A 14503-nucleotide genomic window follows, 5' to 3' on the forward strand; every position below is an offset into this window, starting at 1 on the left:
AACGATCATTCGGGCGCCTGGGTGGCTCAGTTGGTTAAGCGACTGCCTTCGGCTCAGGTCATGATCCTGGAGTCCTGGGATCGAGTCCCACGTCAGGCTCCCTGCTCAGCAGGGAGTCTGCCTCTCTCTCTGACCCTCCCCCCTCTCATGCTCTCTATCTCATTCTCTCTCTCTCAAATAAATAAATAAAATCTTTTAAAAAAAAAAAGACCAATGATCATTCACAATAGAATGATAAATTATGACATTCATACAATGGAAAACCATATCAATGAACATAAAGCACAGTTACAAAGGACGTGGACAAATTTCAGACACATAATGTTGAATTTAAGAAGATACAAAAGAATACATTCTATTTGATTCCAGTTGTTAAAAAAAGATGTAAGTGGTAAAACTCTAAAGAGCAGCAACAAAGTATGACCATAAAGGTCAAGTCTTCTGGGGGCGCCTGGGTGGCTCAATCGTTAAGCATCTGCCTTCGGCTCAGGTCATGGTCCCAGGGTCCTGGGATCGAGCCCCGCATCGGGCTCCCTGCTCCGCGGGAAGCCTGCTTCTCCCTCTCCCACTCCCCCTGCTTGTGTTCCCTCTCTCGCTGTCTCTCTCTCTGTCAAATAAATAAATAAAATCTTTAAAAAAAAAAAAAAAAGTCAAGTCTTCTGGAGGAGGAGTGGAGGGTGCTTGGAAAGGAGCCACGGGACAGGTCATACTCAGTGTTGGAATGAAAGGTGGTCACATGGGTGTTCGCTCAATAATCATGTCTCATTCTCTACACTTAGGTTTTATGCATTTTTTTCTGCATCCGTATATATTTAATAATTGAAGTCCCCCCCAGCCCCACCCAGTAGTAGACTCTATAGGATTGACAGTTAAAAGTAATGCGGGTAAGAAAGTGAAGAAGGAAGAGTCTAGCACAGAACCTACAGGACTGGGAAACCACTGGTAGCATTAGGTGCAACAGGGAATCAACAGTATAGCTGGGTTGCGGAAGAAGACAGATTACAAAGCAATGAGTTTAAGGTGACAGTGGTTTAATACTTGTAGAAATATAGAAATGCTGAAGGAGAAACAAAGACAGATATGAGAGTTACAATAGTAAAAACACATGTTTAAATATTCTCTTAATATTGCCATATTATATTAATCTTAATTCCAAAGAAGTGTTTTCTAAAATAAATTAGTTTATATAAAATAAAGCAAGTGACACTTTACATGTGTTGGTTGTTAAAATCTCAATGCAGTGTGCCTCTCCATCTTTACTGAACAAAGCGAGGATGAGCGTAACGGATTATGGCTTGCTGGAACATTAAACCTGAGAGTTTTTACTTACGTGAAACCCCCAAAGTTAATGTAGGGCATGTTCCCGTTGCACTATCAGTGGTAACCAGAACTATCAGTCCTTGTGAGTCAACTACTTATGGTTTTTCATTCAGCCCCAACTTTTCAAAGATAGCTTTAAAAAAACCATTCTAGGCCAAAATGTTGTTCTATAAATTACTCATGTAAAAAAATAAATGGGTTATCATTTTAATAATGGAATAAACAGAAGCTGCAGAGTCCCAAAGATGCATTTTTGATAATAATATAGTTATAGCAGAATTACATTTGAACAACTATATAACCTTCATGGATATATATTTCTCAAATGAGAATTTACCTACAGTTAGATCAGAACAACCTGGCAGGGTACGCTGATAGGCACGAGAAATTGCATATGCCATAATTCATTGGAATTTTTATTTATCATTTATTTTCTTCTGGGAGCACTTAATGGAAAAACAAATCCCTACCATACAATTTCCCAGACTATAAGAGCACCCAAACTAACAAACCACAAGACCTTAAAGAGAAAAGTAAATTAAAAACCCACTTCAATTCCAAGTTCAAAGAGAGTGTGAATAGTGTGATATGACTGCACCAGCAAACCTCCCCAGTGACTCAGCGGATACAGATAAGAGGAAATGTGAGCATTTATCCCTCATTTCCATCCTGCAAGACCTGAGACAGGAAAGACAAAAGTCAGCTTACCCCTCCACTGACATCAATGTGTGCTCCTGCTCTTCGATTTCCTAATTTCCACAAATGTACTTTAACAGACACATAGTATGAGAAGAAAATTCCTATTAGGCATAAATCAAACAATTCTTTCAAATAAATACCAATTACTTGCTAGGCCCCAGGAACTAATAAGGTTTGAGGACACACGGGTGACTAAAACATGGTGTTCATCTTCAAGAAGGTCACAATGCAGAGAGAAACCAACAAGCAGAGCGTTCCATCACATCGTTGACGGGCGCGACAATGGAGGTGAGGAAATAGAGGCGACACTGGACCACAGATCACTGTGACCCTGGTCTCAGTGAGCAGCTAGGCTGAGGAAAGCAGCCTGAGAAATACTCTCAGAGAAAGTGGTACGGAAGATGAAATCTGAAGCCAAAGTAAAAACTAGTCAGAGAAATGGAACAGTCCCAAGACAATGGAGAGCCTGGAGCGGGGGCGGGGGGCGGGGGGCAGCACCAAGGGCTTGGCATGGCTGTGGCATTAAGGGTAAGGGGGAGATGTGAGGAGGCAAGCGGGAGGCAGGGGCGGGGTCAGGAGGACCACAGCTCAGACTTCATCCTGAAGCCATGGGAAACCAGTGACAGTCTTCAAAGGAAGGGGGCCATGTGTGACTTGCAGGAAGATCTGTTTAGCCTCCAGGATAGAGGCTAGACTGGTGGGGGGTGGGGGACAAAGGACAAAGTTGGGGACCTGGAGATCAGTTAAGAGTTTCTGCAGGAGTTGAAGTAGAAAAGCTGATCGCCCGAACAAAGGTGGTGGAAGCGGACCAAGAGAACTTTCGGACTGATGGATTCGGAAGCTGAGGCACCGGAGGACTCCAAGGAACACGGCATTGAGGGTTCTAAGTTTCTCGGCCTCTTCATTAATGAAGCCAACTGACAGACTGCCTTTATCGCTAAAAATCAATCTAAATCTGTTAACAGAGGGAGGAAAACAAGGCAAACGACACTCGGTATTTCAAATATGAATTAACCGTTTATCCCCTTTCTCTCCGACTCTGGGCAAGGGGAGCTCTCTGCAGGCTGCTGGCTGCCGCAGGGATCCCACGCCACATCCCAGAGTAACCTCAAAACACCACTTCTCACTGCCTTTTGCTGTAGCATTATGTCCCCCCCAAAGGAAAGGGGGAGGGAGGAAAAAAGAAAAAGATGAACTCACAGGAAATCAGGCACAAGACAAAGCTCACTCCTTCACTCCTTCTCACTCATTCATTCATCAAACCGATCCCTACTTGTTTTGCCAATATGTGCGGTGCACTGCGGTTCACGCAGGAGATGCAAAGGTGGACAAAAGTACGTCCCTGCCCTCCACGAATTCCAACCTAGCTTGATTTAAGGTAGGAGTAGTGGGAACAGGAATAAAAGCAGTGGTATTTGTTATCTTAATTGACATACACATTCATAGAAATTATCCTTTATGTTAAAGAGAACTTGCAGAATTTGCTCCAAGCTTTCCACAGGTCAGGCTATGAGTTGTAAAGTGTGGTGGAAAAGGGGCTGAGGCATCGTTACAAGGTGGAGATGAGACTGGACGCTGTTTGGGGAGCACAGGGGGTCTTCCTGCATGGGGGCATGAGCCGAGAAGGCACAGAGAATTCAAGCCTGAAACCTACTTCACAGATGAAAGGCCTGTCCACAAGTTTTTATAGGTTTGGAGAAGACAACAGAGAGAAAGTCCACTCTTTTGTAGAGACTTAATATCATTAATTTATTTCTCTACTTTCATGTAAACTCAAGGATTTCTGAGTTAGTCAAAAGAACCTACTCAAACTTATAAAGGTCTTAATCATTCTGCTGTTAATCTGGTTCGTATCTATTCTTCCTGAAAATGGTAGACTGTTCTTTAAAGTCACTGTTCTTTTTCAAGTATGAAGATAGAAAAATACAATTTGGATTTCCTGGAGGCAGCGTTCCTTTGTCTGAGAGCCATAGCGAGATGCCAAGTTGTTAGAGCTCATGCAGATTTCACCTACTTCCACAACCAGAGGGGGAAAAAAAGTTTCCCAGAAAGAAATATAAGCATACCAAAAGCTGAATCATACCATTTCTGTTTTCCAAATTTATAAGCACAACAGCAAAGGCTTTAAGATGACCACAACAAAATGTGCACGTGAGAACAGAGTACACATATTAGATTTTCTCGCTACACTTTTTCACAGCACAACTGCATTTTAGCTGGAGTTGCCCTGAGCTGTGGGGGCAATTAACAGCCTGGCGTTTCTCATTATAACAACTGTTGTGACTAAGAGTATCCCAGTGACACAGCTTGGTGGCATCCCTTTGACTTGCCTCATATTTTACATCTCCTTCAAGGCATGTGTGTTTTTGTCAAGCATTTAACCAAGAAGAAAGAAAAATGCCTCCCTGTGAGCCTGTGGGAAATGCTCACAGAGCTCATTTCAACAGGTGTGTTTCAACAAGCATTAGTGTTGTTCAGATGGAAAATTCGCTAGAAAGCTTGTAAAAGGGCTGACGAGTCACCAGCTACTCTGGGAGACCAAGATGAGATACTGGGGTCAGGGAAGATCTTACAGCTGATTTTCCCAAATCTATAATGCCTAGCATTCTATGGAAGCATATCAAGTTCTTCCTAGAGTGACAATGATATATTAGTCAGCAAAATGCTTTGCAAATAAATTCTGTCCATGAAACATTTCTGACTTGCTTAGCATTTACAGGATAGTTAGCTAATGTTAAATTTATTTCTCTACTTTCCATGCTTCCTTACAGATGCGGAGCCTTTGACACCATTAGGGAAACTGGAATATGGCAACTTTTATACCCACAGGAGCCATAAACAAACAAGCACTGTGACCAACCATCTGGTTTGCCAAGGACGTTAGCGAATTTGAGTGCTAAGCTGGGGCAGTCCTGGGCAGACAGGGACAAGCTGTCACCTACATTTCACACACGCTCCCTCGCTAGCCACATGGTATAAGCAGTATCTCTCTTTCCTCACCTGATCCAGTGTTTTCTTGTACAACTATCTCAATTCCAGCACGGAGCCCTCAGAGGACAACTTCACAGAAAGTAAACAAAACCATGAGAGGGAGACCCAAGTCAAGATGTGTCTCAAGCATAAAATCAACTTCCCTAAGTATTTTATCTAGTTGAGAGCTTAAAGAAGAAACAGTATACATGAAATAAGCTTTGGTTTTTCTAATATCCCCCTAAAATTACCCCACTTGAAGGCAGAAACATGAATCTTCCTTTCTCTGATTCAGGATGTTTTACCATCATTACAAATCTTACTCTAAAAGTCAGTATCACAATTCTACTCACTTTAAATACGGATTAAGAGTCAAAACCTTTTACCACTGCAATAGATTTTAAAATATGGAAGCATTTGACTCAACTTTATTTAGTCTGAGTATATTAACTAATTTAAGACAAAATAATCTATGCAGTCTTTCAAAGTCCAAAATGAAATCAAGTATTTGTCCTAGCTGTCTGATACATGCATGCAGACACAAATACACACACGTGTATGCATGTACGCATACACGTGCATGCGCATATACTCACATTATATTTACACTTACACACACACATAGATGTGTGCAAATGCGTGTGTGCATATACACACATTTATGCACCTATGTACCTACGTGTAGGTATGTTTGTATGTGCACGCGTGTGCACACATGCACCACATACACTCCTGGATTTACATGCGCATGCACGTGTGGGTGTGTGTGTAACATGTATGCAAGTAGGTACAGATCGCATGTGTGTGTGCAAATACTACTCTACACCCGGGACACACGCTTCAGGACACAGAAACCTAAACACCTGTGCTCTCGATAAACGAGCCGCCCCGCCGACTCCCCTGACCCTGAGGTCTGTGAGTTTCTGACGCCCTACAGCAGCCCTTGGTGGCACTGACTGACGCCTAGTACCTTCTTCCTCTTGTTAAATCGGGTCTTGAAATAGACAAATGGCTTGTTCCTTTTGGGACTGAAGCACAAGGCATAGAAAGGAGTAGGAGGAAGTGACCCTACTCCAGGTCTCCTACTGAGAAACATTCCTCTGCTTCCTGTTACCGAAGAGGACGTGTCCCCAAAGAGCACCAGGACATGTTCTGATCATATCTTTTAAATCTGCACAACTTAATTACAACCCACCCCCATAAGACCTATTTCATTACTGCTCCATTACCTTCATCTTACCCATGGCTACTGAGAATTTGGGACTTGTGTTCATAGAAAGGATTAAGGAAATAATAGTCACGCCTCCAGATAGGATGAGAGTAATCAGAAATACAAAGTGCAATTTTGTTTTGCAAGATTTACTTGAAGAGAACTAACACTGAGAGAATGATACAACCATTGCCTCTTCCTCTATTTGAAACATTCAAATTCGTAAAAATAATGAGAGTAACAGGAACTACTAACAGGATGCTTTCTATGACCCAGGTGCTGGTCCAAGCCCTCTAATTTCACAGGTGCTACATAGGCAATCTTTTCCCTCCAATGAGACAAATGTTATCAGGATACCAGCATCACAGAAGAGGAAACTTGGGTATCAGAGAGGCTGAGTAACTTGCCCAAGGTCACATGGCTATGAAATGGCAGAATCAGGGTTTGAACTCAGACAGTCTGATTTCAGAGTTCACGCTTAGCCACCACTCTGTATTGCTTCTTTGCAAGCTATACGTATTATCCTCCTTAAAGATACTAAGAAGAACAGTAAGATCACAGAAAATGCTAAGACCAGGGCATTTTCCAGTAAATATTTAGAAACAGTATTCTTCTATCTTAATCATTAGATGCTTTTCAAAAATTCCATTGATTGCCACAATTCCTAATTTCATCACTAGATCAAAGAAACGACTAAATTTTATCCAGGGCACTTACAATGTATTTAAATCCGTACAGAGTTTGTTAGATGAGAGCCAGGCTAAAGAGCCAGACATCGCACTCACAACCAAGGACCAGCGATAAGCCAGCGGCGGGCTGCCGGCTTCTCGCCTCTCTCCAACTTTCATTAACACAAGTACTGCTGCACATTCGTTTCCACAGACAAAATTCTTAATTTTAACTAAATGTAGTTCAAGAATATTAACCCACAGATAGCAGCTTCAAGCCATATTATGATTTCTTTGTCCATATCAAGTTTGAGAATAAGAAAAGCTTGACAAAATTATTGACAGCAAATTAGTTATTCAAAGAACTTGGCATGACGCAGGTTTCAGACAGAACACTAAGCTCCACAAAGCATAGGTAAATGGTAACCTGGATCTCCAGAGTAAGCACTAATGGCTGAACAGCGATTTTACTGGACGAAAGGTACGTGTAAAAAAGACTGTGAGCACAGGTAGACTTCGTGTAGGTAATTTCTAAATACCCGAAATGACTCAGCACAAGTCATTCACAGAACTGCTTCATGCGTTAAACTACAGACTCGGATTATAAAAGTACAATATGCACATTGCTCATATGACTGAAGGACAAAATTTATCTCTTGGATATAGTAATTTACCTTGTCTAATAACGAACGGGCACGTCTAGACTGAAGAAGGAAAGGCTCACGCTCTCAAAGATGAATGAGTTCTAAGGATTTCTCCCCATTTGTAGCCTTCTAAGGTAAAACAGTGCAATTCCGTCAGTGGTGATAAAGACCAAGCACAAAACCACAAAGAAAAATCATCCTGGGTGAAGCAGGAACTAGTGCTGTTATGGTTGTTTGATCCCCAACTTTCTAATCTGTCCACAACACGTTTTTTCCAGAGGGCCTCCTAATCTGTGGCTATGGCAGAGAGTGAAACTGGATCTTCTCCCAGCCAGGCAGCACAGCTGAGTCCATTATGTGCCAGTTTTACCAAAAAGGTGGTGAAAGCTACAGAGCAAAGGGCTTGCCCCAGGCTCTTCGTCACTACCTCTCCCTCCTGTGCTTTGCTGATCTCTTCTTCCTCTTCCCTTGTTTCTGTAGTCTTCAAGGCCACGTGTGGGCTGGAATCAGGTGAAATGTTCTCTTGGCGGTTCCACGACGTCCAGTGCTCCTGGTTGCCCCTCCCTTTCCAGCAGTCTCTTTCCTCTCATGGGCATCTTATTTCTCGATCCTCCGCTAAATGTTGGAGTTCTTCAGCAAAATCTAAAATCTAAAATCTCTCTCCCTAGAAAGACTCATCCACCCCTGTGGTTTTAAATGCCCCACATGCACTACCCACATATGGATGGCTCCCGATTTCATATCCCCAGCCCAGATCCCCCGCTGGAGCTCCAGACTCGTGTACACCCAAACATCTCATTGATCTCTCCACCAAGATTTTTCACAAGCATCTCAAACTCAACATGTCCCAGACCCATCCTTACCCAGTTGTCATTACTTCAGTAGATATCTACCCAAGGACTCAAATCAGAAACAAGAAGCCTGACTCCCCTATGCACCAACCCCATTCTAAATCCTATTGATTCTACTTCTCAGTTATCCTTACTTTTTTATTATTTTTTCATACCATAACTATTGATTCTGCTTTAACCTATTACTTTAATTTGCCAACTTTTCCCCATTTCCTCTTTCCCATCTTAATTCAGGCTATGTAAGCTCCTCTTGTCAAGATGTTTGCAAGAGCTTCCAAAGTATTCTGGTTCTACTCTTGCCCCTTACTATCCATTCTTCATGTCTTTCCACCACACTTGGAATAAAACCCCAACCATCTGGGGCACCTGGGTGGCTCAGTAGGTTAAGCGTCTGCCTTCAGCTCAGGTCATGATCCCAGAGTCCTGGGATCAAGTCCCACATCGGGATCCCTGCTCAGCAGGGTGTCTGCTTCTCCCTCTGCCCCTCACCCCTCTGTGCTCTCTCTCACTCTCTCTCTAATAAACAAAAATCTTTTAAAAAATAAAGCCCCAACCCTTTGCCATGAATGCATAACCAGGCCTTGCTGACCTCATCTGGGTCTACATCCCCTCCCAAAGCATGATGACCATGCCAGCTTCCTTTCAGGTCTTACATCCCCACTGGGCTCTTTTCCACTTCAGTTTCTTGGCAATGCTGTACCCAGAATGTCCAGCCCCATTTCTTCACATTGCTGGCTTCTTTCCTTTCTTTAAATTTTGTTCTAAATGTTATATTCTGGGATAGGCTTTCCTCATCGCCCAATTCTCTTTATGTGTTTGTTCATTTGCCTACTTTTTTTGTCTGCTTCCCCTTACTGCTGTAAATCCTGTGAGAGCAGGGACCTGTGTGACATCATATGAGCGCCTGCCAGAGTGCCCAACACAAAGGAGACACTGGACAAATGTTTGTTAAAGAAATGAAGGACATCTTTTCTTTACCTAGGTAGAATTTAGCTCAGGAAAGGTACCAAAAAAAGATCCATTGAAATATTTAATGATGATCAGTAAGAGAGGGGGAGAAAAAAAGAAAAAAAAATCAATTGAAAAAAGACCACGAAGTACCAGAAGGCCACACAGTATATGACTCCTTTTATATGAAATGTCCAGAACAGACAAATGCACAGGGATAGATAGTAGACTGACCGGCGCCAGGGCCTGCGGGGAGCGGCAGGGGCGGGGATGCTAGGGTTCTGGGGTTCTCTCCTGGGGTGGTGGAAATGGTCTGTTCGAGAGTGGGGATGATTGCACAACTCTGAATATACTAAAGACCACTGAACTATACACTTTAAAAAGGTGTATTCTTTAAAAAGAATTTATGATAGGTGAATTACAGCTCAATAAAGCTATTATTTAAGAAAACAAAGAAGCTATGCAGGATGAACTATGAAGCAGCAGCTACAATCCCCTCACTAGATTGTGAGCCCTTCAGAGCCAGGATTGTGTTATTGATCTCTTTATCCCCACAGCCTCACACCTGCTGACTGGTAGACAGGCCGAGCGGATGAGTGACAGCTTTGACATTAGGAACTGTCCCCTGGATGCAAATGCTTGAGCAATTCAATCTAAGTAGGCTCTGGTCAGATCTGATTACACCGAGGAACGAGCCCTCGTGAGAAAATGAGTCCAGGTCACACAGACAGAACACTTCGTAATATACAATAGGCTCTTCTATCTGTTACCATGCTTGATTATCACAAACAAAAATAAAAGTGCTGTGAGGTCAGTTTTATTATCACCTGTATTTTACTGAGGAAGAAAAGGAGGCTTCAGAAGCTGCAGACTTGCCACTGGGCACCAGACTACCTGCAGGATCATGGGGCCGAAGACGGGGTTCCAAATGCCCAGGCCAGGACCCCTTTTGCCATATCAAATCCCATATGGGCAAGCTGAGGTCAACTCTGTCATAAACATTCACAAAAACGACCAGAAAGGCATCATTCAGGTGCTGAACTCCATCCCTGGCTCTATCACTAACACAGTATTTGACCTTAAACCACATAGCCACTTTCTTCCCCCATGCAGTCATCCACAAAATTGGTGTGATAAGATTTCCTCTGCTTCCTTTACTCGAATGCCATGAAGATTTAGAGCAGTCTTGCGGAAAGATGAGGAAATGCACGACCCTCCACAGCATCTGCACTGTCTGCACGTCACTTACCCTGCTGCTAGGAGCTTCATCCTAAGGCCAGCCGGCCCCTTCCAGGGCTCGTCAGAGCCCCAGCCGACAAACCAGCATTGTGTTTCACGTTGGACATTCACAGGATTGCTTTTACCCCACGTCACATGTGATGAAGCTGAGTCCCTCAGTTATTAAGTTAGGTCTGCCCAGAGTCAGAAAATGATTACAGAATACAGCTGGTTCTCACAGTCAGCCCTTCTTACTTAAATACCATGTGCTTTCTAAAGCCTATCCTGTTCCTCACCCACTCTTCATCTGTGTGGGGTCTTCAACTCACAGTTCATGCTCCTTGATCCCCTTCGAAAACGTGACCTCAAGGACTCTGCAGGCCCCCAACCCCGGCCCATCCCTGGAAATGCTTCTCTTCCCACCTGTGGACACATGCTGCCAACCATGACAGCACCTTCTGCCAAGCTGAGCTGGCCCACCACTCATCTGTTTGTCTTTCCTGACCCTCCCTGTGCCCCCAGTGCCTCAATCTCTGCATGTCACACACAGCCTCCTCGCAGTCCTGGCCCTGGAGTGCACACACACCATGAGGAAGACACAAAGCATGTGACTTTCCCTGCACTCTAACCACACCCCTTCCTTTGTAGTGCTCCTTTCCTTCCTCTATTGTGTGAGAGAACTTCACTTTGGTAGCCAAGATTTCTGCCTAAGGACTCTGGGACAAAACCAGATGAGGTCTGGCTTGCCATGACACAGAGCCCCCGAAGTGCCCGTATAAACTGAACTGCACTCTGACCACTGGCTCTCCCTGGATATACAAGATGATACGCATCCTGGAGCATCACCAGAAGCTACCCTTAGGGACCATGCCCTATGTCTGGATTAGAAATGAAACAGTGTTACAAAGTCTTCTTGACTTATTAACTGTAGAGGTATTCCCTTGGCCAGAGTCCAAAGCTTATTTCCTTCCTAGGGAATCTGGTGTTTCAGGAGTATCTTTCATGGATGATGCCAGCGCAGCTGGGTACTTGTTAAATGAGCAGACGAGTGAGTGAGTAAGCGGCCTCTATTTGGGAGACGGTACGGTGGCACTGATAATCCAAAAGAGAAGCTAATAAAAGTCATTTACACCGTCTGACTGGGTAATGAACTATACATTAGATGCACCGGCAGCAATGCTTCCCCAATTACCCAGCCAATATTAAGACCTGCTTGAATTTCTCAAGGACATTATAACTGGGGGAAGCTGAGGAGGCAGAACTTGTATTCTGTACTACCAGGTGCCACTTGACAGAGGACTGAAGATTCATTACGAAAACTACCTAAAAATCCACAGTTCCAGATGAGTTGATAGTGGATTTTCAATACTAACTCATGTTTATGTGTATGGGGAGTATACGGAGCAGAGGTGGAAATGATAAAAAACAACAGCACTACATTACAGGTTAGAAAGTGTTTTCACATCTATAATTTTACCCAACAAATACACGATCCCTATAGTAATTCCAAGAGCTTGATAGGGTAGCTACTACTCTCCCCATTTGAGATGACCCACTCTATTACCCTTGCTGGGAATAGTTAAAGGACTTGTCCAAGGTCACACAGCTCCTAAGTGATGGAGCTGAGACTGGGACCCTAGTTTTCTGAGTCTTAATTTAATGCACACTGTCCCACACCATCTCCCCAGAATGAGTTGAGTACTACTATTTATTCATTCAGGAAATACTTATCCATTCATCTAATAAACGTTCACTATTTGGGATGGCCAAGCACTTTGCTAAGTTGCCAAGCCTTCAAAAACAAAGAAACAACCCAATTAAAAACAGGCAAAGGAGCTGAACACACATTTTTCAAAGAAGATATTCAAACGGCCAACAGTTACATGAAAAGGTGCTCAGCATCACTCATCATCAGGGAAATGCAAATCAAAACCGCAATGAGCTCTCACCTCACACCTGTTAGGGCGGTATTATCAAAAAGACAAGCAGTAACAGGTGTTGGAGGGGAGGTGAAGAAAGGGAGTCCTCCTGCACTGCTGGTGGGGATGTCAACTGGTGCAGCCTCTGTGGAAGGCACGTTGGAGGTTTTCCAAAAATGAACAGGATAACTAGTGTACGATCCAGCAATTCCACTGCAAGGTGTACATCTGAAGGAAATGAAATCATGGTCTCAAAGAGAGTTCTGCAACCCCATGCTCACAACAGCAGCATTCACAACAGCCAAGACATGGAAGCAGCCTAAGGGTCCCTCGCCAGACGAATGGATGAAGAAGATGTGGTGCATACTTGCACACACAATACATACGCATATATGACAGAGTATCATTCAACCTTAATGAAGAAAGAAATCCTGTCACTTGTGACAACACGGATGAACCTAGAGTACATTATGCTACTCGAAATAAGTGAGACAGGAAAAGACAAATACAGTATGATCTCACTTATACACGGGATCTAAGAAAACTGAATTCATAGAAAGAAAACAGATCGGTTGTTGTCAAAGATGGGGGCAGGGGAAAAGGGGTGAAGGGGGCCAAAAGGTATAAACTTCCAGTCATAAAATAAATAAGTTCTGGGTATATACTGTACAAGGTGACTATAGTTAAGAATATTTTGGGGTGCCAGGGCAGTTCGGTTGGTTGAGCACTCGACTCTTGATTTTGGCTCAGGTCATGATCTCAGGGTTGTGAGTTTGAGCCCCACATCAGGCTCCATGCTAAGCACGGAGTCTGCTTGAGATTTTCCCTTCCCTTCCCCCTCATCCCCACTCGTACTCACTCGCTCGCTCTCTCTCTCTCTCAAAAAAAGGGGGGGGGGCACCTGGGTGGCTCAGTCGGTTAGGCGTCTGCCTTTGGCTCAGGTCATGATCCTGGGGTCCCGGAATCAAGCCCCACATCGGGCTCTCTGCTCAGCAGGGAGTTTGCTTCTCCCTCTCACTCTCTGTACTCTCTCTCTCAAATAAATAAAATCTTAAAAAAAAATACTATATCGTATATGTGAAAGTTGTTAAGAAAGTAAATCTTAAAAGTTCTCAACAGAAGAAAAAAGTTGTAACTCTCTGTGGTGATGGATGTTAATTAGATCTACTGTGGTGATCATTCTGCAATACATATATATATTAAATCACTACACTGTTCATCTAAAACAAATACAATGCTATATATTAATTATATCTCAATAAAACTGGGGGAAAAACACAAAGAACAACTTTTCTTTGCTTCTATGGTTTATAACTAGTAGCAAACCACCAACTGTATGCAAGGGAGACAGATATAGGACAGCCACAAAGAAATATATTATTTGAGGCATTTAAAGAATGACTCTTGCTCAGATCTTTGCCATTGCAAAATGTAATATGGATACCGATTTAGGAGCTAAAAAGAAAGCAAGGTATGATTCACATAACACATTCCAGGCTTGGCAACTTCAGAATTTATTGTTCATTAAAACTGTATTTTAATTATCCTAGTTTTAATTAAAGTATTATGTAGAGTTGGTGAAATACAATTATGTGCAACTGACTTGAGATGTGTAATAGGCTAATATTTGTAAAGAAATGCATTATTGTCACTAGATCTGCTCATGTAAAATGAAGTGGTATTTTATTTTCAAATGAAAAACTGGTACATAGAATATAAAAGTCTTGTCATTAAATACTACACTGCCAACTCAAATGGAACCAAGTAATTCTGAGTTCCCCACCCCTGCCCTTCGGCTATTCGCTTTGCTCAGGAACAGTTCTCTGGCTGTGATGTAGCCTTATCCCAAAGCAGTAGGACAGTATAAGCTGCCCACACACGCCCAACAAACCTGACGACACAGAAGACACTCTAACAACCTTCATCAAGTCCACCCGCATCATTGACCGTGCAGGCCCCGTCGTCAGCGTCGGCTACCACCAGCCACAGCCCAGAACCTGGTGGAATGGTGTTTAAGGGGTGACCTTTCGTCCAATAGTGTCAGATTGCCTAACAA

At 43.2% G+C, this 14503-nt stretch overlaps 1 protein-coding gene across 1 annotated transcript in view; it reads right to left on the reverse strand.

Annotated features, from left to right (window-relative positions):
- SDK1 (sidekick cell adhesion molecule 1) overlaps positions 1–14503 on the reverse strand; it is a 522185-nt gene that overhangs the window by 481381 nt on the left and 26301 nt on the right. The window lies entirely within an intron of this gene.

The sequence above is a fragment of the Neomonachus schauinslandi genome, chromosome 5, assembly GCF_002201575.2.
Source record: "Neomonachus schauinslandi chromosome 5, ASM220157v2, whole genome shotgun sequence".
In the NCBI taxonomy this organism is placed as follows: domain Eukaryota; kingdom Metazoa; phylum Chordata; class Mammalia; order Carnivora; family Phocidae; genus Neomonachus; species Neomonachus schauinslandi.